General features: G+C 43.2%; 1 long non-coding RNA gene across 1 annotated transcript; it reads left to right on the top strand.

Moving 5' to 3' along the window:
- The first annotated feature begins 35 nt into the window (after window positions 1–35).
- On the top strand, window positions 36–19591 carry LOC311433085. Its single transcript, XR_014690558.1, has 4 exons — window positions 36–96; window positions 10453–10507; window positions 15939–16071; window positions 17589–19591. It is a non-coding gene; the product is annotated as an uncharacterized lncRNA (long non-coding RNA).
- Window positions 19592–24731: the final 5140 nt, after the last annotated feature.

Raw genomic sequence — 24731 nt, 5'->3', positions numbered from 1 at the left:
GAGTACATACTGTGAGTAGGGGGGGAGTGCAAACTGTTGTCTGGGCGCTACCATAATACAGCTAACCACATGGATATTCATTACTAACGAAAACCAGTAAGTAGTACATTTTACTTCCTTCACAGTAAAGGGGTTAGAATAATAGAATCATAGAATCATAAAATATCCGGAGTTGGAAGGGACCCATAAGGATCATCAAGTCCAACTCCTGGCACCACACAGGGCTACCCAAAAATTCAGACCATATAACTAAGAAAGAGCACAGTCCCAAATGTTTCTTAAACTCTGACGGGCTTGGTGCTGTGACTGACTTTACAAGACAGTTTATACAAGAGGGAGAGAAGGAAAATGGTGGAAGACGGCCTCATTTCAGTATAAATTACAAAACCACCAAATTAGCTACACTGATACGGATCTCAGTTTTAGCTGACCTGCTGCCTGCCTGGGAAGCTTAGCAGAGATGTCTTCATGGGGAGCTTTGTCTCTCTGACCGTCCATCAATGCTGTAAGAAAAGACCTGAGATGCTGAATGCTGAGCCACGTGAAAAGGTGAGGAGAGGGCTCAGTGCTCTGCAGATTTTGGTCCAGGTTTTGGTGCAGTTCATTCTTGGAGAAATTCTTAATGCATTCATTCTTCAAGCGTTCATTCAAAGAAAAAAAAAAAAAGACATAAGACACAATTTGCAGTTACCAGACACAATGACCACCCACAATGAAGCTGTATCTTTGGTGGCTTCGAGGCACGTTTGGGAAAGGCATGGGTATTCCCACCTCCCTCTCATCTACCAGACTGATTCACCCTGGCTCTGGGACACTCTCCATGAGCCTTTTGGGCAGACCAGGCCCCAGCTGGGCTCCCTCACTTGATGAGGACGTGTTGGGCCCATGACACCTCTGAAGGGATGGAGAACCAGCCTCATATTCCTCCCCAGGACCGTCCGCCATATGGGGCTTGCCCACAAGGGTGTTGAGGCCGGTCTCTGAGTGCATCAGCTGGCCTAGGCCCTCAAAGGGCTGAGGTGGAGGTAAAACCCAGTTCTGGCTGCAGCAGGAAGGTGTGCCAAGGGGTCTGAGCTGAGAAGGAAAGGCGAGGTTCATGGGTTTAAGCTCAGCCTGCCAGTTGTTTTGTGTAACATCTGTCTGGGTTCCCACTGTAGCCAAAGGAGACAAATGGGTTAAAGCACTCCTTACAGACACACATTTTTTCCACTGACTATTGGCATTGCTCAAACAGCTTCCTTTGACCTGTAGTTATCCCCAGTGACTAACGTTGTACAAGCTGCGTCCTGCCCTGGCCCTGAGAGTAGCAGTTCCTCACCCAGCTCCTCACCTGGAGTTGGGCTGCCCCTGGGAGCAGGCTTGTGGCACACGGGCTTTGCTTTAGGCAGCTCTGCCCTGCCTCAAACACAACCGCTGGTGTGTTTGCTTCTTGATGGGAGGTCAGGAAGAACAGATAAATCAAAGGTAATGCTGGAAATTTGGCCCATTGAGTTTTAAAATAGAAAGAGGTCTTAAGCAGCACGTGGACTCTGGTGCTAAGGCATGTGCAATGCAAGTTAGAGATGCCAAGATAAGCTGAGCCTTTTCCTGTTGTCAGTATGTACATCACCTTTGACATTGCTTGACAAAAACATGTTTTATAAAACAGGCACGTTCCTTCTCCACAGCTCATAGAGATACAGAAACTGAAATCATATTTTATGAATGGAAAATGAAATTAGCCTGAAATTACAGTGATAAATGTAGCTTTAGAAAATCTTAATTCACTTCAGTCGAGTGATTAACTTCTGCCACTCCACTGTGCTCAGTTATTGTAAAGTCATTTGGTGACATTAAACAATTAAACTTTAGACCTGGGAATAATTTTGCAAATCTTTATAGAACCATAAAGTTCATTATTGTTTTACATGCTTTCGATGAAATATGGTGCGTAACTCCAGCTGTTTACTCTAGCATAAAGCCAGCCTCTGGATAGAAAATGATAAGGTCTGGGCAAACGACCAACTCTCAGTTGGACCAGCTCTCCCAAATGGCTATTCTCTGCAGAGCAGAGTTTCTTTGTTTCTCATGGTGAAAAGTTCCTGGAAAATAGTTTCTACTCTAATAGTCTGACCAGAACGATAACTGCAGGCAATAGTGGTCAGAAACAATCCCAGCAGCAAACAGGCTCTGCTGGGGCCAGCTCCATCGCCGGTGTGTACTGGCCGGCTGAGCGGTGCGTGAGAGGTTGCAAAATGCTCACCTGAAATTCAAAGCGCTTGAAATGCAGGCACTTTAACTTTTCTTCACAGTGTTCAGCCTGGCTCCTTTCTTCGTGTCATTATTCCACCACAACAGGAACATTTTCATTGTAAATAGCCCTATTTCTGAGGAAGAAAACTGGGGCCCGTTACAAGGAAAATTGTTGTTTTACTGAAAACACATGTGAAATGTCATGATTTCTCATTTTTTCACAACCAAATTACCATTTTGTGTGACACGCAACAAAACCATAACATATGTATGGGTGTGAAAATGGGTAATAGCACAGTAGAAAAATGCAGTGAATGTTCTCAGCTATTTCTCAAGACCCTGCTCTTTTAATAGAGTTGCTTTAATACAGATTAAACTAATATGCAATAAGTATTGGATTTCCCTCACGTCCTTGTTGACAGTAAAGGCAGCTAATTAGCGTAATTGATATTTGTATTTACTTCTTGGCTGTTTTGTTGTTGCAGTTTCGGAGAGAGAGGCTTGGTAAAGCTCTTTCTCCAAGCTCCATGCATAGGCAGTAACCATGCCAGTGGGCCAAGGGTTTTTAGAGACATCCCCACCCGGCCCCTTTTCAGCCCCGGGGTCATGATTTGGTGCACCCGCGCTGCAGTTCGGGAACTGATTTTTGAAGCCTGCAAAAGCTAATTTCCAAGCAGAAGCTTATTGTTTGCACATTCTGCCTGACAAACGTTATTTATAATACGCTACAAGACTCCAGAGGTGATACCAGCGTGGCAACAAATCGCTGCATGACAATACTACTTACTGTAGCAAGAAACAGCTTTCTCTGTGACCACATTTCTAATTGGGCTGTAAGAAATAGCATTAGAGCAGTGGTGTATAAGAAAGAATCATATTTGCATGAGGCTCATGGCTCGCTGTGGCTCATCCAGATACCACTTTACAACTTCAGTCATCAAATCAGCAGAACCACAACAGGCTCTGGTACAAGCCAAAGGGGAAAGTGCCATTGTAAAACTGAATACAGCTGCTTCCATAATAGGACTAATTGCATATTGCATCGCAGAGCTAAATTAGTAGTGAAAACAGTTATAAAACCAACAGACAGTGAAACATGACTCACCGAGGAATTGCTGCCAGTTCGGCGAATTCTTATTGGCCCCAGTTCAACAGCCCACACCTGCATTTTCTGAATGGTAAATATATAATAAGGCATAATTACTAGAAAAATACACAGCTCTCCAAATGTGACAACACGCTACTTGTTTATTGGGATAGTGAATAGTATATAATAAGTTTGACCTGAAGTACTTCTGAGCCACCTGGGGTCACAGAGCGGAGGGGAAATGGACAGCACAACCCCAAAACGTCTAAGCCACAAGAGGTTATCTACAGCAGAACTGATGGCTGCTTCCAACTGACATGCTAAAGTGATACAAACCTCCCCATGCTACTAAATCAAAGGAGGGTAAATAGGAAGAAAGCATAAACAATAATCACCATAAAAAAAAATAATAAAATAAAATAAAAAATCAGATATTTATAGCCTAGCTTAAATATTCAGGCTGCAATGACTTGGGATGTCTCAGCTGACTTTACTCACAGTAATAGCTTGCTCAATACAAAACAGATGGAGAAAGTGAACTTCATCTGTTCCTCCTGCTTCTGGTCCCTTTCTCTCCTCTTTCTGGAAGAGTCCTGTGTGACTGCTCTGCCCACAAGTCCCCAGAGAGATGGAAGTCAGACTTTTGACTCAGGGAGAGCATGCCTTGGTTTTGCTTGCTCCACTGCAAAAATCAAGACCCTGCTTGGGTACATCTTGGTTCCTTCAAGGGCTATTGTTGTGCCTGTCCCTGGAGATGGCAGGGGGAGAACAAGGAATTCAAACGTCTAAATCCATTTAGCATTTCCACAAGCGGTTCTGTAGGTAGCTCACTAAAATGCTTTCCCTCCTCCAGCTCAGCTCTCAGAGGTGCTGAGGTCTCTGCTCTGAGTCACCTTAAATCCGTGAGCAGCCTGGCTGAGCTCATCCTGGCTCTGGCCAGGGAGCTGAGCAGATTGCAGGACTCACCTCGCAAGAGAAAATTAATTTGTGTGCCTTCAAGAAACAGCTCTCCCTGCTTTCAGCAGTATGATACAGCCTCAAACAGTAGTGTGATACAATGCCTCAAAAAAAAAAAAGTATTCTATTTTTCACTGCCACGAGCACCACCTTTTGAAACTGTTCTTTGAGCAGTGAATAAATCCTCATAATTTAAAGGTTATTCCTCCTGTTAAAGAGGAAGAGGAGCTTTATCTGCGTTTCTGGGGTGGCACATGCTACAGCTGGAACAGCTGAGTGTTACCAGGGTCAGCAGAGCAATCCCCGTGTCATTGAGCTCTGGAATCAGGGACTTTTGTTTGCTTGACTGGACACGTGGACATTTTGCAGTACATCACATTTCTGCCATGGTCGGAAAAAGTAACACACTTAAACTGTGTGCCAACCAGAAGTAGGTGCAAGGTGGAAGGCTCTCCACACCCATAAGACAAAGCCAAGGTGCACAGGGATACAGATGACAAATGAGGGCTTTCCAAGCATCTCTTCTTCTATCCAGAAATTTTGCCTTGACAGATTTTTAGAATTTGGGATTTCTTTGTGGCTGGGAGAGCTCTCGAACTGGCAGCCACACTGAATCAGATTCACCGTGTGTGTGATGAACCACATGTAGTCTGGAAATGCCACAGGGGGAACAGGTAGATCTGTTCCTGTACAGAGTAAAGCAATCAGATGAAACAATGGGAGCTTTATTATCAATGCTACAAGGCCAAGATTTCATTCCACACTTCAATAAAACATTTTAAGAGGTAAGAATTTGCCCGTGACAATACAATTTTGGGGATTACTAATTAAGGCAGCTTTTTACTTCCAAAGATACAGGTTCAAATGCATGTTATAGATCTTGTTCTGGTCCCACTTCCATATATTTTCCATTAATTTCCACAGACACAACATTGGGGGGCACGCTGCCTGCCCCAGAGAGCTCAGAATAAAAAAAGCATAGATACTATAGTTTAAGACAACAAGGCATCAGTAGCACAGTTGTAGAGAATTGCAGTCAACTTTTTGCTGATAAGCAGCAGAAGACTCACATAGTTAGAAACAAAAGTTCTCTAAGATCTGAATTAAAACTGTACTACTAGGAAGGAAGGAAAGAAGGGGAAATAGGAAAGAAAGAGAGAAATAAAGAGAAAGAAAAACAAAGAGAGAGTAAGCATCATGACCTCACCTTATCAACACTGGAAATAACTGAAATGTGTTGGGCAACCAGAAGCACAAGTCCAACCCAGGCATTAAGTCGTTTGTGTGTTACAGGTGAGAAATTAGGGCGCAAAACAGAAACATTTGCCCTAACATTTGCACTTAATCTGCACGTGTTAAATATTAGCATTTTCTTGTGTTCGATGTCAGTTTTCCCCCTTCTGTACATGCATACATGTGTGGGGGGTACTGGCACATCTGTAAAGCCACTTTTCTCCAGTAAACTTTTTAAGAGCTTAAGTGTAAAAATATTAAGCAAGCAAGTATTTCTGCAAAGCTTTGGAAGATATTCAGAAAGTCTTGTTATCAGCTTCTTGTTGGCAGGCTAGTGGCATTGCTTAAGCCCCGGTGCCAGCCAGCGCTCACAAACAACCTTTTATTCCTGTACCACATCAGTTCCTCAGTGCTGAATATTTCTACTCATATGGCAATATTTTAGCAAGCTGTTGAGTTTTACTTCAGTGTAACTTCAGGGACCAAAGAACTGCTCTTTTTCAAAGTTTCAGAGGAATGGAATAAATTTAGGTTAAGTAACGATGATTATCCTAGGCAAAGATTTCCTTCGTTTAATCTTCCCATAACCAAAAAATGCAAGCAGTATTACCACTCATTTAAAAAAACTAATGAATTTCCAAGGGAAATTAGAGAATGAGTCCTAAAGTATTTGGATTAGGGAATCTAATTCTGCAACCTCTTTGCATATGAGGCAAAGAGCAGGGTGGATGAGAGCCACATGCTATGCAATTTCTCAGCCTGGCAGATTTATTTTTCAGCCCCCCTCTCTCTGGCCAGAGTCTCCGTTTTGTTCTCAGCACCCTTCTTGCTCCAGCAACGTTGTTTTTCTTTAATTTCCCCTCAGTGGCTGTGCATTAGACCCATATTTAAACTTTTGTAGAGGTCTGGCCTTCCTTCCTTCCTGGCCGAACCAGGACTCGACCTCCCCTTCAGAAAGGACCTGTGGTGGTTGGTCAGCAGCAGGTGAGACTTGGTGATGCCTCAAGTGAGGAACTCGTGGCTGCTTTGCTGCCTCAGGACACCTTTGTGTGTCTCCATGCCAGCATGCATACAGAACTTGCTGACCAGCATGATAAACTGCATCTTTTGAGATTTCCCTATATCATTCTGATTTTGAAGCATAGACGAGGAAAGGCAACAAAGCAAGAGCAGATGCGTCTTCACCAGCAGCACCGGGGGAACCGTCCAAGCTCTGATGTTGCCACTGGTTTTAGTTGTCTTAAAAAGGGAGTGGATACTGTGCTGCTTTGTTTTCAGCAGTACCACCCCAGCAGGTCCACCCTGCTTTAATTGTACAAACTCCAAACTGAGCTAACAATTAATATTTTGGTCCTGCTTCTGGACCAGCCACCAGGCTGATTTGACTCTAGAAGGGTTTTGGGAGGTGATGGCCTGGGAGGAGAGATTTCTCCTGTGCTGAGGGACTGGCCACCCTTATCAGGAGTTGGACTTGGTGATCCTTATGGGTTCCTTCCAACTCGGGATATTCTCTGATTCTATGATTCTATGATTATTCTCCTGTAGCAGCAAGCTCAGGAGCAGATCAGATAATAACACGTCCTGCAGAGATCAAATTCCCACCCAAGCGGGAAGGAAAGGAGGAGGTTCTCATGGTTACATTGCTGGACAAGGACTCAAAGATCTGGGCTTAATTCTTTGCTAGACCCCAGGCTTCCTAGTCATTGCTCAGATTTTTGTCCCATGCTTGCTGAAGCCTGTCCACTGAGCTGGTTGTGCTGCGTAGGGACCTGGGGGAGAACTGTTCCCACCACCAAGTAAGCTGCCTCCAAGAAAACATTTTGTGAACTCATTTCAAAGTGATGGTCAGATTCCCAGAAATTCACATCTTTTCATGGACATTTGCCAGACAGGAGGACCTGGCAGCATCCTCCTAATAAATTGCTCCCGCGAGTGATTTGCCCTGCTGCTGCTGCGTGCGTGCGTATTGGGCACTGCCTGGAAGGTCTCTCGCAGGGGTAGCTCAGGCTGCATCTCGAGTCACTGGAATATGATGGGGAAAAGAAATTCTGGAAAACAGGATAAAACCAGAAATGGATGTAAACACAATTAGAATGTATGGTTTGCCGTCTGCATCTTTAATAAATGCTCGTCTGCAATGAAATACAATTAACATGTAAGATAATGCAGTTTACCTCATTTAGCTCTTCACTGGGTTTATAAACAAATTCTGCCAGTTAACTGTCCTTGTTAAGCAGATGCACACACCATACACAAGCTAAAACACACCGCAGACTGCAAACTGGAACAGGTGCAGGGAGTATAATGGGATGATGAATTTGTCAATTTACCAGCTCTAGATGTTGACAACAATGAGTGCATTTTATTTAAAACACTCGACATTGAAAAGCACTTTTTTTCTCAATGTAGGGAGTCCAAGGTGAGGGGAAATAGCGCAATAAAACTTCATAATCCATGCTGATTTCTAATATTAGGTGCTGGTGCAGAAGATGTCCAAAATATATTTCAGATAAATTCTGTGTAGTAGCTAAGAAAGGGCATAGTTTGTTTTTGGGTACTGTGGTGCTTGTTACAGCGGAGTCAGTAAATTGAGGTAGCACCTGAGGAAGCAGATCTAAAACTTCTCCTTCCTCCTGATTACCCCCTGTGGGCATCACGGCATGACAAATCCTTGCCAAGCCAGATATTCCATCTGTTTTGAAACGGGGGGACTACTGGAGGAAAACATAAGGAGAGCTTCTGATTCCTCCAAGGAGGCTGTGCGAGCCAGCTCTTCCTCTCTGTGTGATGGGGAGGAAGCCGTGCAGGGAGGGCTGCTGAGGGGGAAGGCTGCACGTAGCAGAAGATGAACTCTACAGAGAGCTGCCTGCTTATGTTAGTATTTTATTCACATTATAGTTGCTCTGACTGCTGGTTTTGTTATTATTTGAATTACTATACAGTCCAATTTCTGCAGGCATCCTTTAGCCTAATGATGCTCATGGGCACCTCTCCAATTCAAAGACACCAAGAAAGGTATCTCCTACAAGCTAATTGCCAACTTGCACCTTTGTGTTCCTAAATACCTTGAAATCTGGGCTCTAGTGCCCGAGTCCCCTGCAAGAATCAATGCTTTACACTCAGCCTTGCTCAGAAACATGCAGAGGAACAGGCATTTCTCTCTAAGGATGTCTTCTTGAACCCCAAACCTTTGCTTTGTGGCGTTAGCTGATACTGGAGCACACGAACTGCTATTAATTATGTCACCAGTCTCCAAGAGCAATTCAGTTTAAGTGGAGTTTCTTTGTCTTTGCTTTTCAGCTTGGGCTGGGTCCTCACCCAGAACAAATCAAGGTAATTCCATTGTAGTCAAAGGAGCTAAGCCAACGTACGTTACTAGGGAACATTGTGCCTATAGTGTGAATAACAACTGAAATGTTACTATTCTCAGCTGCTTTTTTCACATAAATTATGCCATGTTTAAGTGTAGATAATGAAAGCCTGGAATCAGCCCTGGTGTAAATGGGTATAACTTCTCTGACAGCATGAGCGTTGCATTTGGTTACCCCACAGCTGGATTTAGCCCAGTCAGTTCAGTTTGGCATTATCACTGGGAAGACGTGGCTGGGAGTTCATGAAATGTCACAGTCTTTTAGCTGTAAAGGTGACACTTTAAATTGTCTTAAAGAGTAAGTGTGCATTTAATTTACATTTAACAGGATGGGTACTGTATATCATTTAAATACTAAATCAGTCAGAGGTTTAGTACATGCACTAAGGTTTAGCAGTTACAGCTGTTGGGCAAAATGGGTCAAATTCACCCCTAATAACGGGGTGTTGGGCTCAAATGAGCTTCAAAAGGGCACATTTCTGATACTTTTTTTTTTTTTTTTTCCAGAATCCTTCCACTTAGAAGGAGCTTGAGACAAACCAAACACTTTCTTGCTCATGTTTTCATCTGCCTAGCAAACCTAAAGAAAGATTAGCATTCCTGAAGGCTGACTTTTCTACTGCACACATAGTTAGTTGCCCCCCCAAATCTGAAGCATTTATTTTTCAACCACAGTTCAACTGCTGATGCATGTTTAAAAGGATGTGTATCCAGCTCCCAAAGATGTGGGATAAGCAGCCAGAGACACAAAGGCAGGAGGCGGGTTGAAGCCAGATTTTCCATTTTGAGGTGAAATTTGAAAATGTAAAAACATGATCAGAATAACACAAAACCCAAAGCACTTCTCAGAGATGAAAACTTCAGAGTACAAATTGATAGACATGTTTGTTCCGGAGTTTTGTTTTGCTTTGTTGTTTTTAAATGTCATTAAACATTTTTTGTTGTAATATACAATGAAAACTTTGTAGTAAAAAGTCGTATTTCTGGGAAATTGAAAAGCCGTGTTCTGAAGGGGTAGAAGGATTTATTTTTCTCTCTTTTGTTTCAAAACAGATGCTTATTAAAAGTAGGACATTTCTACAAGATATTTTTCCTTTGAGAGAAGGGCAGTTTTAGGCAGGGAACCAGCCTGTGCATAGGACTGCTGGTAGCTTTAGCAAGCACAGCAGTACCAAGGCGGCACACAATAACTGCCTACAACACAGGATGGTTGCAATTGTGCCTACAGGCACTTTAACTGAGTGCTCGAATTTCTATCCTATGCAGAAATTTTTGTTTGGCTTCCCTCTAGTTTTACCTGTGCAAGATTTCCAGTAGTCCTGGATATTAAAGAACAAAGATGGAGAGGGAGGGAAAAGAATTCTAGTCTTCTTTCAGAGGCGAGTGCCATGGCTGAGGTTTTTTTCTTTTATCAATTCAAGGTGAGGAATTACTATTGCTGGTTAGAGTTAGCAGTTGTGCTACCCCAACAGCATAATTCTAGAAACAAATGAGAAATGGATCTTCACACATTTTAAAACATATGACCAAATCTCAGGAACAAGAATGTGACACCAGTCTCTTGCATCTACAGGAGGCAATGGAAGCTTCTCAGTGCCTAAACATGGGTGAAGCCAGCTGATTTTAGGGTACCGACTTCTTTTGGTTGCTTTTTTTGTTGTTGTGTGTGTTTGGTTTTTTTTTGGCTTTCCTTTTTGTTTGTTTGTTTTCTTGTTGGTGTTTTTTGTTTGTTCATTTGTTTGTTTTTCATCATGGCCACGTTCTTTTTCATCATTAAGCTTAGATTTATGCATCATAAACTTAATCAGGTGAGTGTTATTCAGATGTTTTTTCATAGTTTACTGTTGTAGATTTGGATAAAGTGGTTTCTGAATCCTTTTTCTCCCCACTCTCCCTCAGGCTTTGTGGGGGGTTGTTTAACAAAGAATATCAGGTAAGATCCAGAGTGCTTTGTAAATCCAAATTTTGCTTTGGCACCTGCATTAACAGCTCTGTGTGACAAAGAGTGAGTATCAGAACAAGATCAAATACTTGGCATGGTAATGAGAATTGTAATTAATTGAAAATATTTTAAAGGCAGTTTTTAGTGATGGAGCATTATGGCTAGAATATATTTGATTTAGATTTCTTTTATTATATGTTTGGATTTACAGGAAATAATAATAATACCTAATAAACTCCTTTTAAGTATTTTCCCCAGTGGTCAGGTAAAAAGTTGACATCTCAGATTTGGTTATGCATGAAAAAAGATCACTGAGAAGTGATCTGGAGGTTGCTTTTTTTTTTTCATTTGAATAACTCTCCTTGTGCTCCTGTGGGACACAGGAGGCTCTCTGTGAGCCACCGATGGGAAGCTTGCCCATGCTGCAAGGCTTAGGGTTGAGGAAGGCGGTAGCAGGACAGGCTCTGTTAAGGCCACTGACAGAACACATTCACTTCAAAGGGACCAAGTTTCTTCTGTGGTTTGGTTTGGACTCATCTCTACTATTGCATCTTCTGTAGCAGCTTGACAAGGCTGGGATTTGCCTATTTAAAGGGTAAAGCCTAAAGTAAAAGTACATTATGCACATAGCATTAGGGGACCGTACATTAAACGGAAGAAATATATATATACATTTTCAACTCCTTTGGCCTTGAGTTATGATAAGAAGGTTTGGAAAATAGTGCGTATACATTTTTTGTATCCTCTGGGGATTTAAAATCCAAGGGTCATCTGTGATTTGCCTAGTGGGTGAAAAAAGCTGTCGTTGAAAATAGTTATTGGTGAAAATAGTTATCGTAGATTAAGTCACTGCTGCTCTGTGGTATGTGCCATGTTCTTGCTTTTCCTTGATGGTGTGTGTAAAGTATTTTGAAGTGCTTTGCTGTGCCTAGATTGATTGTCTTTATATATATTCATATATATATAAATATGTATATATCTGAATAAATACAACAGATTCAAACTGTTTTCTCTTAACCAACCCTGAAAACCTGGGGGGTTGTGTGAACATCACCTCGGAGGTGGTTGCATGCAGCAAATAGCTTTTCCTCAGCACTCCCTGGAGACCATCGCCCTTCGGTGAACCCGCACCTCATCCAGTGCTCAGCACTGGCTCTGCGAATCGGGCAGTGCTTCCCAGGCAGTAATCGCTCATTATGCAACACCTCAGCACTACAAGGCAGATCACTGTGACAGCAAGGCCTTGGCAGAGGTTTTAAATGCAGCGTTCATAGCAGCAGACAGAGGTGATGTCCAGCTTGGAGTGTGGGACAGGGTGCTCCCTTCTCACCCCTAATTTCAGTCATTGGACTTCATGGTAGCAAGAAATAGATAGGTAATGTTGTAAAGTTCTTCCTTAGCTGCGTGTTTTGAATTTTTGAGCTTGTGTATCTTGGTAAGTAGCTGTCAAATTAAACAAAATAGGAGTGGAGGAGGAAGCACTAGATGTCAGAGCCCAACTTAGTCTGCTTTCATTTAGTCTAGTTCATGCACTGACATTTTCAAACAATGCATTCAATTTTTTTACACTAGAAATGAAAAAGCATATTTTCCTCTTTCAGCCTGTGACCTCGTCTTTTACTGATGACTTCAGTCATTGTTTGTAATAGTCAAACCCCTGGGGCAGAGAACAGAGTGATTCATTTGTTCTTGGGGTACTTGAATTTAGAGACCACTAAACAGACTGAAATTATTCTTATTTGAAGCTTGCATGAGACAGTCTTCAAAACTACAAATGGTGCCAAACCAAAGCCCTAGATCCAGATTCAGATTTAAGTGGGCAGTGCAACCTGTTTCCAGAGTGGGCTGAGCATGTACACCAAACTCCTGGGAAGTTTTGATTATTCAAATTTATGGGCATTTGTTTTATCAGGGAACCCACCACTATGTAAACACTAGCCAGCTTTACTGACAATTCAGGCAAAGCGTGGTGTATATTTCTGCCAACATATCTGTGCTAGATAGAGCATAAATTAAAGTTTCCCCTAGGGCCCGTCCTCTGCTTTTCCAGAGGCGAGTACATAGTCAGTGTTCTCCTTGAGCTCCAAGGCCATGGCCCTGTTCAGGGCTGACGGTAAGAAGACCTACACCAGGCTGAGCTTTGTTCAAAATTGCATCTATTACGGTTATAAAAGTATCAACTAAAAACACGTGAAGCTCTAGGTGTGTTTGTATTGCAACAGCTGCAAGCGAGTCCTATCTTGAAAAATTGGATTGCAGCTTATCACCTAGGTATAATTTCCAATGCAAGGAAACACGGCCGGTCCCTGTGCGCCTGCTATTTATCACGCTTGTCATCCAGTCGTGATCCTTTTTCCCTTTTCAGCAGGCTACAAAATCTGATAAGTCGCAATGAGACTTCCCAGCAGCAGAGCAGGCTGACAGGTCTACGGCGCAGCGTGGGTGCGAGGAGCATCGCCTTGGCTTTGAAGAGCCGTCACCTGGATGACACCAACTAACTCGCTGGTGATACAGAGCTGCCCCCACGATTTCTCACACAGCTTCACCTAAACCTGAGCCTGTGCTGGTTTTCATTTTGCAAACCAGAACCTGACGGATGAGGATTTGCAAATCCAAGTCGCCTTTGATTTCTGTCTGTAATAGAGACGGGTCAAACACAGAGCCCATTGCTAACTCTGAGGAAAAATCTGAATTAAATAGGAATTGGCCCGACCTCCCTTCTGGATTTGACTTTGCGAAATCAGTCTCTGACAGACAAGCTTTTTGCGAAACCCAAACAGTCTCCAGTTTTGTCATCTCTACTTTGCATATTTCAATAGCTCCTTGCCAGCTACAATGCTTATGATAATAAGAATAACAGAAACCAAAGTTAAACCACAAGTTAAGCTGCTTATTATATAATTTAATTAGACTCCACTGCACTTTCTCTTCCAATTCCCAACTTACAAGGATTGAATTGTTAGGTACATTTTTCACGTTGGGATTCTGAAGAGTTTATTTTGACCTGGCAAATGATTTTAAGTCTGAGGAAAAGCAGGTCGAGCAGTGGTGAAATAAAATAGGAAGTATGCAGTTTCTTCTCACCAAGCCTGGTATCTGCGTGACTCCAGCACACAAAGAGCTGGTGTGAATTTCAGGTCCTGCGCCTGCCTTAAATCAAGGCATTTGCAGAAATTGGTCGTGACACGGTTTACCCAGTGGTCTTTGCTAAGGAGCATTTTTGGGGGGAACTTTTGCATCAGATGCTCATAACTTATTGGCTTCACGAGGTCACATGTGCTGCTGGGCGAGGAAGGAAGGAAAAAACATGTTGTTATTAGCTGGTCTCTCACCTCCCCCCACCTCCCCTGCTCCCTTTATTCCTCTCGCAATATCTGGTATGCTAGCACCAGCACCGCAGGACGGTCCCTCTCCCTTTGGCAGGGCAAGGCACAGAGTTTCCTTTCTGTGCTCACATACGTTGGTTTGTGCCCCTCGTGCTGACTGACTGATCGTCCCCTAACACGCCATTTAACGTCTGTGTCGCCAGGACATTCGTTGTCTCCCCTTCATTCTTCATCCCCACCCCGCACCCCCCCTCCGGCTTTAAAGGCCACATTTTCCAAGAGGGAGACAATCATGAGAAATAATGTTTTTTTGAAAAGGGAGTGATTGTCACTGAAACTGATACGTCTGCACGATAACAAAAACTGTCATTGCCTCGCATGGGACATGTGCCCCGGGGACTGGGCAGAACAAAGAGATCCTTAGAGAGGAGCAACGAGCCATGTGTGTCCTCTCATCCCCGTGGCACCAGGCAGAGCCCACAAGCCATTTTTCTCATACACCACTGGGACAGATAAATGAAGGAAGTATTTGAACGGTTTCCATTTAAGGAAGGAGTTAAATAGTTGAGTCATTATTTTTGGCTGTATTATTTCTTCTGCAGTTTCAGATGCACCCAGTCGCTGGAGGAAGAGCCAATGAGGGAAGCTGTCCTGTCCAAATACTGGGGCTGATCCTGCAGGTTCTCCTTGTATTGACAGAAATATCAGCTAGAGGATCTTGCCTCCTCCACCATCCTCCTCCTAAGTGTAAACTGATCGGGAGCACCAGGTCTTCAATTCTTTGGAGGGAAACTGTCCATGTTCTCCTAATGTTTGCTCTTTTAGCAGATGCAAGTGATAAGAAACACTCTTGCTTTCCTGAAGCATTTTCTAGAGAACAGCTGACAGCGATGCACCATGTTTCTGGAAGGCAGATGCCATGCTTTCTACCATCCATTTCATCAGCTGATGTGCAGTTACCTGCCCACTATTAGTCATTGTTAATTCTCTTTATTGCATAAACCGCAGTGTCACCACTTATGCCACTTTCCTCTCTTACTGTGAGATGCAAGATGAACAACTTGCAAAGCAATAACTGCAGTCACATCTGAAAATAAGCCCCAGATAAAATTAAATAATGTTATCCGTGCTGATCAATGATCGCTATTAAGGTTGTACAATAAAAGGAAGCACAGCTCAGATCTAGTTTGAGAGAATAGGACTCTGTGGGCCACTCTGAGGGCTGTAACTTCTCCCCCACGAGAGATCCTGTAGGCCTTCATTCCAAGAGCCATATTTTTTCCCTGGTTTACACGATCGTAACAAACTGTGCTTTTATTGCTGACTGTGGTACTTGGCTGAGCTCATGGGCCACGATGTGCAGGCACTGCCTGCGGGTGCTGTGCACAATGGGGATGCTGCGGGAAGAGGACACAGCTGAGCTGGGGACACAGGGTGAAGGTGAAGCTCGGGTAGGTTTCTGGTTCCCACACCTGGGTACACATGCTGTGGTGGGTGAGATACCATCAGAGACATGCCAGGAGCTTTCAGCAGACAGTATGTGTTGCCACAGCCCCTATTGTTTTTTTTTTTTCTTTTCTTTTTTTTTTTTTTTTTTTTTTTGCTGTAACTGATGTTTTTGCACTTCTGAGCACACACGTGGAGAAAAATAAATAAAAAATAATGATATAAAAAAAAACTTGGGATCTTCTGTAGACCAACCTTTTCTTAATTTATATTTTCTTCCTACTCTTTACAGCCGAATCTTGAGTTATATGATGTAAAATTAACTTTGTGTTTTATTGACAGCAGGTCAGATCCCCAAAGTTTTTTTAGTATTCAAGTATTAGTCAAGGGAACCATGGCTTCAATCAGCTTCTGCATCTCTCAGAAGGATCTGGAAGCCCAATACCTTTGAGAATGGTGATTAAATGACTACAGTCAGGTGAGAAGCAGGGCAGTAATTCAATATAGACACATAAGGGAAGAGAATTCTTTACACAAACTTTTTGCTTGTCTTATTTTCTCATATTGCAAAATCTCCAAGAGGATATTATGGTTCATTACAAGATTGTATCTAAAATGAAACATAATCCTGTACTTCTTTCTGTTTCTACATTCCAACTCCCAAAGTCAAATTATGGTAAGATTCAGCAGCAGCAGTTGCTTACTGTTGTCAAAAGACATAAAGCAGTGAGGAATGTGTTTTGCTGAGAACGATATAAGCAGCGATGTCTGTGCAGGGGGGCACACCAAAGATGCTTTAACCCCGTGCACTAGCAGATAATGACAGCATGAAGGGTCTTTTCTCCTTTGCTTGTGCTGAAAGGTGGATGGTGCTCATCTAGGCCAGCCATTTGGACTCCTAGAAAACATTCCCAAAGGGGCACTCACGCTAAAATCAAATGAATAAAATCAAATAGAGCGTGCCCATCTAGCCTTGGCCCTGCATCTTAGGGCTCCTTATGGGCTCCTTCACCCCTGGTGGGACCAGCATGGCAGTCCCCAGCTCGGTCTGCTTCTTCTTCCATGTAAGACGCTGCTTGAAAGTGAATGTTTCCTAAAAAGAGCAGCCTGGGTGTCAGAGAGCCTGCTGCCTGCACTGCTGGGCTCCCATGGCTAGGTGTGAGGGAGCACGCACACAGCACCACCAGCATCCTTCAGCCAGGGGGGAATGCTCATTCTGCTCACTCTGCTCACGCTGCTCATACGCTGCGGGTGCTGAGCAGCCAGACGGGAGCTCTCAGTTCCCTCTGCAGTGCTGCCGGACAAAAGATCATTATTCTGAGATTTTCCATTTTACGGGCAGAAAAACAACAGCAAGCCGAATGACCATCAAGTGCAATTGCAGCCACAGCACACACAATGCGCTATTGATTTGATCTGTTTCTCTTTTAAAATTGCCTCAGACTGGGTTTGTTTACAAGCTGCTTTATCAGATACAGGCAATACTAATTATAAGGTAGAGGCAGCAGAAGCATGCTCCATGCAGGCAAATAAGATAAATGAGACTTCGCTGTGTCCAGATACTTAGGGAAAAGTGAGAATTAAGTCTGTATGTTGTAGTTGGTCGGGGTTGCTATAGCTCCCACACCTATCCCAGGGTTGAAGAGTGCACAGGCCCAGCCAGGGAGCATTGCCAGGTTCCCACTGCAGCATCCCGTCCTGGTGCGTGCCCAACAGAGCAGCAGTCCTCGCCCTAAGGGGCTCCCAGCATCCAGTTTTTAAAACAGACACAAGGCACGCAAGAAACCACAGGGAAAATAGCCCAAACCGTAGGCTGCTGGAGGTGCTGCCCTGGGCTGGGGCAAGGTCCCGTTCCCACCACCACCAAGCTCTTCCCTTGAGTCCTTGAGTTGAACTCAGTATATTTATTTAATAAGACTTATTTATAAATATACACCCCAAAAGCACTGTCCCATAAATACTAATTGCAAATCAATCAATTTTCCTCTTGGACAGCCTCCTGCTCATGAATCTCACCTTCAAGACCTAGTGCTAGGTCTGGAGTTGCAGCTCATCCCCTCTGCTTTACCTGGAGTGCTGCCTACCCACGCTGCCGAAATGCCTCAGCCTCGGTCACTTGCAGGAGAGGATGCCTGCACCAGACTTGCTGCATTACAATTTCTGAATGACTTTGTGCACATACAAGAAACATCCCCCTGAACCATGTAGCTTGTGTGTCTTGTAAAAATTACTTCTAAATCTTACATTTCCCTTGCAGCTCATCTATTATTTGCGGGGAAAGCAGAAAGTTTCTTTTTATTCCTGTCTGTCTTCCATTAAACTAAAGAACTCTATAAATCAATAATAACCTTTTAGAGATGAACCTCTTTGTAATTATGTCTCCAAAGCCAGGTAATTGTTTGCATATTTTTATAGAGAAATAAAGAAAGGAAACATGTGTTCAGTGTGATTGGGAAAAGAAAAGAAGAAAAGAAAAAAAAAAAAAAAAAAAGGAAAAGGAAAATAAGGAAGGATTTAAACTGGTTATCAGCATTCATCACATTCACACTTTCCATCAATATTTTCTATTACTTGTAGCCAATTAATTTCTTTTGCACAAGACTCAAATCACTCAGCCCGACAAGAGTACAGGCGCTGGAGAGGGGAAAGTACAGTGTATCAATTGGGATCTGATTTGGATTTTATTACAATATGGTCTTTATTAAGGATAATAATCTACAACCTCCGAGTTAGGGGAATGTTTGATTTCAGTCAAATCAATCTTTGTGTATCTCCCTGATGCCTCGGTGACATTTCCCAACAGGAAGTGGCTAAAAGCCCAAACGGGAGTGATCTCAGATTAAGAAACAACACAGACATCTTGAAGGCACTTGGTTTGTAGACCAAGATGACAGCAACCAGAGAGCCCCGGGGCACTTTTCCAGGATGCCTACTCCCTGTGTGCCAGCCATCTGGGTTCGTTTAGAGCCCCGGCCTGCCTCCGCCTGCAAGCGTGTGTGTGCTCGGGGTGGAAGCAGCGGCGGGGGCACACCGTCTCAGGTTGCAGGCTTCAGTGTGGGCTGCGCTGGGGGCTAAACCCTCCTGCCTGGACCTTCTCAAAGCGGGCAGCATCATCTGCGAGTCCCTCCAGAGGAGCAATTTCAGCAGGACCAGCTGCAGGGGGGATGTTTAGCGTATTCTTTATTCAAAGTGAAAGATGTTAAGCAGGAAATTTCAGAAGCCCTCTTGTTCAGAGAAAGGGAAAGGAGGATCAGGGGAGAAAATAGAAACTGGAAAACATCCATGAAATTAGTCCCAAATCATTGCCTATCCTGATCATTTCCTGACAAGCTGTCTGTCACATATTTGTGGCAGGTTATGCAGAAGTCTCCTTTACCGGTAGCACATCTACATGACTAATGCAAAAACTCAGCTACCAGCAGCTCGGAAATGACATCCGACGATTTGTTTTAGTTGGAATTAATTTTTAAAAAGGAATGTAATATTTTTTGAAGGGAGAACTCACATAGGATATGGCCAGCAGACAGCTCCAAGCAATACATTCCCTCACCTTATTGCCTTGGGAGCTAAGAAATTTTAAAAGGCAAGTATATGAAGCCGAAGACACTGCCCTGTCCCCTGCCCTGCAGGCAGCTCTGTTGGGACCAGCAAGCCTTGGCGTGACTGGGAGAGGCCACCGAGAGCTGCCCAATGGGTAGGGATCATACCCTGCTTCCTCTGGGGATGGAAAATAGGCAGAAATTCAGAAATCTGATGTCGGTTCTGGAGAACTGAAGCCAGAAAAGTTCCTGAGGGGGAAAAAAATAAAAATAAGAATAAGAATAAAATGGATTTGTATCCTGTCAAATGGAATTGTTGCAGGGCTAAGGAAGGAAGGATCCAGTAGATCATAGACATTAAACATGCAGGACTGAATATATAACAGAAAAATCAATTGTTTCTTTTTTTTTTTCTTTTAATGTGTTGAATTGTAATGGAAATAAAACAAATGAAAAAAATTTTGACTGTGATTTTTTTTAATTAAAGCAAACAAACAAAAAGTATTTTTAGAGTTGTTAGGCTATTCTAATTACATTCAGTGGGTTTGCTCAATGTTCTTCACCCAGTTGCACTCTAAGGACCTAAATTCAAAAATAACAATGCCATACAGGCAGCAGGCCATGCTGTGACTCTAGGATTAGCCACAGAGCACGCGGCACAAAGTGGTGACCCAAATTCATACAACTACAGCTCAGATGGAACTTTTTTTTATCGCAATAGACAGAAGCAGGAGAAAGCACCCAGAGAGAATGGATAGTGCTGCAACTCTTCCCAGAAAGGGAGGGTGTTTCTCAGCTGTAATCTTGATGTCTATCTGGTTGTGCTGATTACATCAGTAGGTACCAGATTTTCCAGTTTCAGGTGAGATCTTGATGGTGATGATTTCACTAGTAGGTCTACGCTTCTGGCTGGGTCACCAAGGTATCTCCTTCACGTGTTCTGTGGGACAGGTGGATAAGAAAAATCGAACTCCTGCCACCCTGTGCCATGCCTGCCAAGAGGTGTCGAACTTTTTAAACTAAGAAAGCAAAACCAGAAAAGAGTCACAAGCGTGGAACCACGTAGCTGTTTCATTTGTGTCCTCACACACCATGTGGCAACATGTGCAGAGAAGAGCCAGCTACCACAGCGATGGGCTCACGCCACCTCAGGGGCACAATCCCACCCAGGAGAGCAATCTGAACTAATCCTGCTGGCCATTCCTCAGGTTGTCTTGTTTTTCTTCTGATAAAAAGGCACTGTTAGTGCCCTGCTCTCTTTTATATGATCAGTTTTACATGTTTTTAATGAAGCAAAAACCTGCTTTCTTGAGCTGTATTGAAAAAAAAACACGATAACAAACAGTACCTGCTCCCCATGAAGAATGTGGAGCAAATAACTACACACCTGAAATAGTCGCTGAGGCACACGGGAGGAACCAGAAACAACATACAGGTCTTTGCAGTTCCATTTCTGCGTCGTACCAGCTGGTGCATATTGAATAGCACGTGGAAAAAAAAAAAAAAAATGATTGGAATGAAGCTGCCTTAAGAGAAAAATTGCAAATTCGTTCCTTAAGTAGCTCCTCTGAAGCTTGTGGAGTTACCCTAGGGATGGATTTGGTCCGGTATATGTCAACTGGCCCTGAGACATAATTTGAACTTCTACTTTTGCCAAATGAGCAAATATACACACACCATTTATTGCCAGTTCTGTTGGTTTAAGAGGTGCTCTGTATTTCAAAGCTAACATTTGTACCACTTGTTGCTGTGGTTGTCTCTTATTAACACAGCAAATAGCTAATGAAAATCTATGGCCTTGGAAAAACCCAGCTCATAAGTTTGGACTTTAAATTAGTCTGCCTGTCATATATACGCAGCACGGTACCCCACCACTTTTTGTCTCATTCAGTCAGCCCATTTATAAGGACACGAAATCACTGGGTACAAAGGTTGCAAGGAAAATTTTTTCCAAGAGGAAACAAGCCTGGCTCAACGGCAAACAACTCATGCTCTATTTAAAGTCAGGCAGTACTCATTTTTCATGCCAAAGAACCCGATTCATCCAGGGTGTAACTCCACAAACACCAGCGGAGTTCCACCAGAGACTAATTTAGTCCAAAGTGCTTAAAAATCATGCTTAATTTATACACATTTCAGTTAGGTCTTAATGCTGGCAGCTCCACACGGCCTTCCCTGTGCTTCACCTGCGCTACGGCCGCCATCTCCTGCAGCTTATGGTGCCACGCTGCTGGCTCCCTCCTCTTCGCCCAGCAGGGCTCATCTCTGCAGTCTTTCATCAGTGCACTGAGGAGATGGTGGAAAGCCATCTCCTTTCAAACCCATCCTCCTCCACAGCATCACAGAATGGCTGAGGTTGGCAGGGCCGTCTGGAGGCCACCTGGTCCCACCCCTGCTCCGGCAGGGCCACCCAGAGCAGGGTGCCCAGGCCCATGTCCAGGTGGCTTCTGAAGATCTCCAAGGAGGAGACCCCACAGCCTCTCTGGGCAGCCTGTGCCAGTGCTTGGTCAGCCACACAGCACAGACATGCTTCCTGATGCTCAGGGGAACCTCCTGTGTTTCAGGTTGTGCCCATTGACTCTGTGTCACTGGGCACCGTGAAAAGAGCCTGGCTCCATCTTCTTTGCACCTTCCCTTCAAGTGTTTATTCATATTGGTGTGTTCCCCCCGAGCCTTCTTTTCCAGGCTGAACAGTTCTGTCTCTCTGCTTTTCCTCACAGGAGAGATTCTCCAGCCCCTTCCTCATCTTCATGGCCCTTCATCAGACTCTTCTTAGTGTGTCCATGTCTTTTTTGTACTGGGGAGCCCAAAACTGGACCCAGCACTCCAGGTGTGGTCTCACCAGTGCTGAGTAAAGGGGAATTAAATTCCTTCCTCGAGTGTCCTCTTCTACAAAAGTGTGATGCTAGTCTGCCTATGACAAGCTGACCAGTCCAGCAGGAAAGTGTTTCCAGTTTCAGATAGACTTTTTCTGAGATGACACCTCTTTCAGGGATGCCAGGTTTACTTTGAATAACAATGTGATGGTTTGTAAAGCCCACTTAGCGCAGTTTTTCATAGCCCTACTTGCAAGGATGCATTTGTGGAAAGCAATAATAAACTGTGTCAGGTTCATCTGAGCCGTAACTCCCTGGACTGTACTTAACCTGTAACGCTTAAACAACATCAGAAGCTCAGTTTGTCTAAAATGTCTTGTAGTTCCATTTAATCTCAAATATAACACGTCCGTCACTTAACGGGACAACATTCGACTTGTGAATGTGCACTCTCAAGATGCCATTTACACACGTCATTAAGGTATGGCCCACTGGTGAGGGGATTGCATCCCAGCTGTAATCACCGGCCTATCCCTAACGTGAGCTATAGGCAGGTTGTGGGTTTGTAGGAGCTCCTCCCGGGATAATTAAAGCACTGAGCTGTTAGGATTTTTTAAACAAGGTTTCTGGCCCTTTACAAAACATGTGTGCTATATATCTTAAAACATGACATGTTTTCCTCAAGGAGTTCCTTGTCAAGAATCTTTGTATTTAATAGTGGGTGATGATGAGAATATGCCCTAAATGAAATGTAATTGAAAATGAGATTATGTAACTTTACTTCCTCTCTAAGTAGACTTTCCCTTGACATATTGTAGTCAGGTTTTGCATTGAAGTCTTTAATGTTAAACAAGCTGACAAATACAAGATTTCTTTGAGAAATTAAGCAAAAAAAAAAACACCACTGAAATCTGATTTACATCTGCTAGTCACCTGCAGCAAAGGGGAGCAGAGATGTGTTCCAAAGTCATATACTTGAATGAAAAAAAAAAGCCAGTGGGTGACAAATTATAAAAAAGTTAGTTTAGAGAGAAAAAATCCTCATGTCACTCAAATAAATCAGACATCAAAACAAACAAGCTTTAATTTACTAATTACCCTATTGGTTGTCAAATAAAATTTTAGTCACTATTAATGCAGCTGCATATTCTCTTTTGTAACAGCTCTTGAAGAAAACGGACTGAGTTTTTCTCTAATTGTAGACTGTTAAAGTGTATGATTTTTTTACATCCAGGCTTGAGAAGATGAGGAGGTATTTTGCTTGAAAGTTTTCCTACCATTTCAGCAGGCAAAGCAGAGTTTGGTTAACTATTCTCAGTGAGACAGTAATCTGAGTTTGTCCGGCAATTCACCTTCAGACCGAAAAAAAACAAGCTTTAATTTACTAGTTTGAACAACGAAACAGCTTCTACACTTTAGATGTCCATACAACATCAGAACAATAATGGAATTTGTGGGTTACAAAATACCAATTTCCAAAACCACTGGAGAGAAAAAGATTTGGTGCACTGCTCTTTTGCAATGGACCTGGTTAAACTTTGTGATTCTGCAAGTGAGATTATTTCTTGGAAAACTGCATGTGGGAAGGTTCCTTTTTAATTTTCTTTTTTTAGCCCTTTAAGATTTGCTACTTACACTGCTTAGTGGTTAAGGCAGCAAAAGTATTCTTTTATCCTTACAAAACCAATGGGAGCTTAATAACAGTCAATAGTTTTATTCACCATTTTTACCATAAGCACGCAGCAGTAGAAGGTACCAAATTCTGTGAAGGCTGCTGGCTTCCTGAGTTTCACTGAAACAAAGTAGATTTTCCTCACATGTCTTCTTCCCAGAAATGATGCTGATACTTGCTCCATCTTTCTTTTCTTTACTAGAGAAATAGTCCTTGAGCACAGTCCATGTGTGAATGACATGATCAGCAAAAGTAATTACAGTATCAACAGGAGCTAAGTTTCTGTCAATACTGCTGTTTCTATGTCAGTTTTCAGTTAAACTGAAACACTTTAAAAAATGTCTGGGGATGAGATTTTGGCATCCAACATTCAGATTAGAAACATTTTTTTGCTGGGGGTGGTCCGCACTGGCCATGTATTTAACATCTGTATATCCAGGTGAAAGGAGATGCAACTTTGGGTAGGGTAATTGCTCCCACTGGGCTGTGGAAGTTACAGTAATGCCCTCAGGGGAATTGCAGCAGCTGCATGGCCAAGGAGAGGAAAGAAAGAAAATAACTGCTGATCTTTGAGCAAAACAAACGAACAGCCCTAAAATTATGCTGCCGCAGCATGCTGGCTTGGGTTGTGCACCTGAGACCTGACACGCTGGTCAAGCCTGTGCAAGAGGGGACACGGTCTTGGCCTGAGCACTGTGTTCTACCACTCCACTCTACAGGCAGATGGGAGGTGACCCCAATGGAGGTCCCCTTGTCACTGCCCTACTCTCCTGCCTGTGGGGCAGGCAAAGGTGGTACAAAAATTCTCTCCGATGCAGCTGCTTTGCACATCAGCACCTATGAACACTGCAAAAGATGATCAGAATGGTCTCTAAGTTCAGGGATGGTTTCTTATCGGTATGTTTGCATCTGCTTAGGTAGGCTTGTTGAGTGTTTCATGACTTGGGACAGCCTACAGCACACCTTTCCTTATGTGAGAACCAAAGAGGACTTCTACCAAATATTCCTTAGCAAACAGGCAATTCTGTCTGTCTATACCCTTTTCTTACATTTCCCACATAAAATTGCCATTTTCTTTGTCTGCTGCAGATAAATATCAATTTTTATTGAT

Source organism: Aythya ferina (genome assembly GCF_964211825.1).
Source record: "Aythya ferina genome assembly, chromosome: 2".
In the NCBI taxonomy this organism is placed as follows: domain Eukaryota; kingdom Metazoa; phylum Chordata; class Aves; order Anseriformes; family Anatidae; genus Aythya; species Aythya ferina.
The sequence above is the reverse complement of the archived record's forward strand: the minus strand, read 5'-3'. Positions and strand labels throughout refer to the sequence as shown.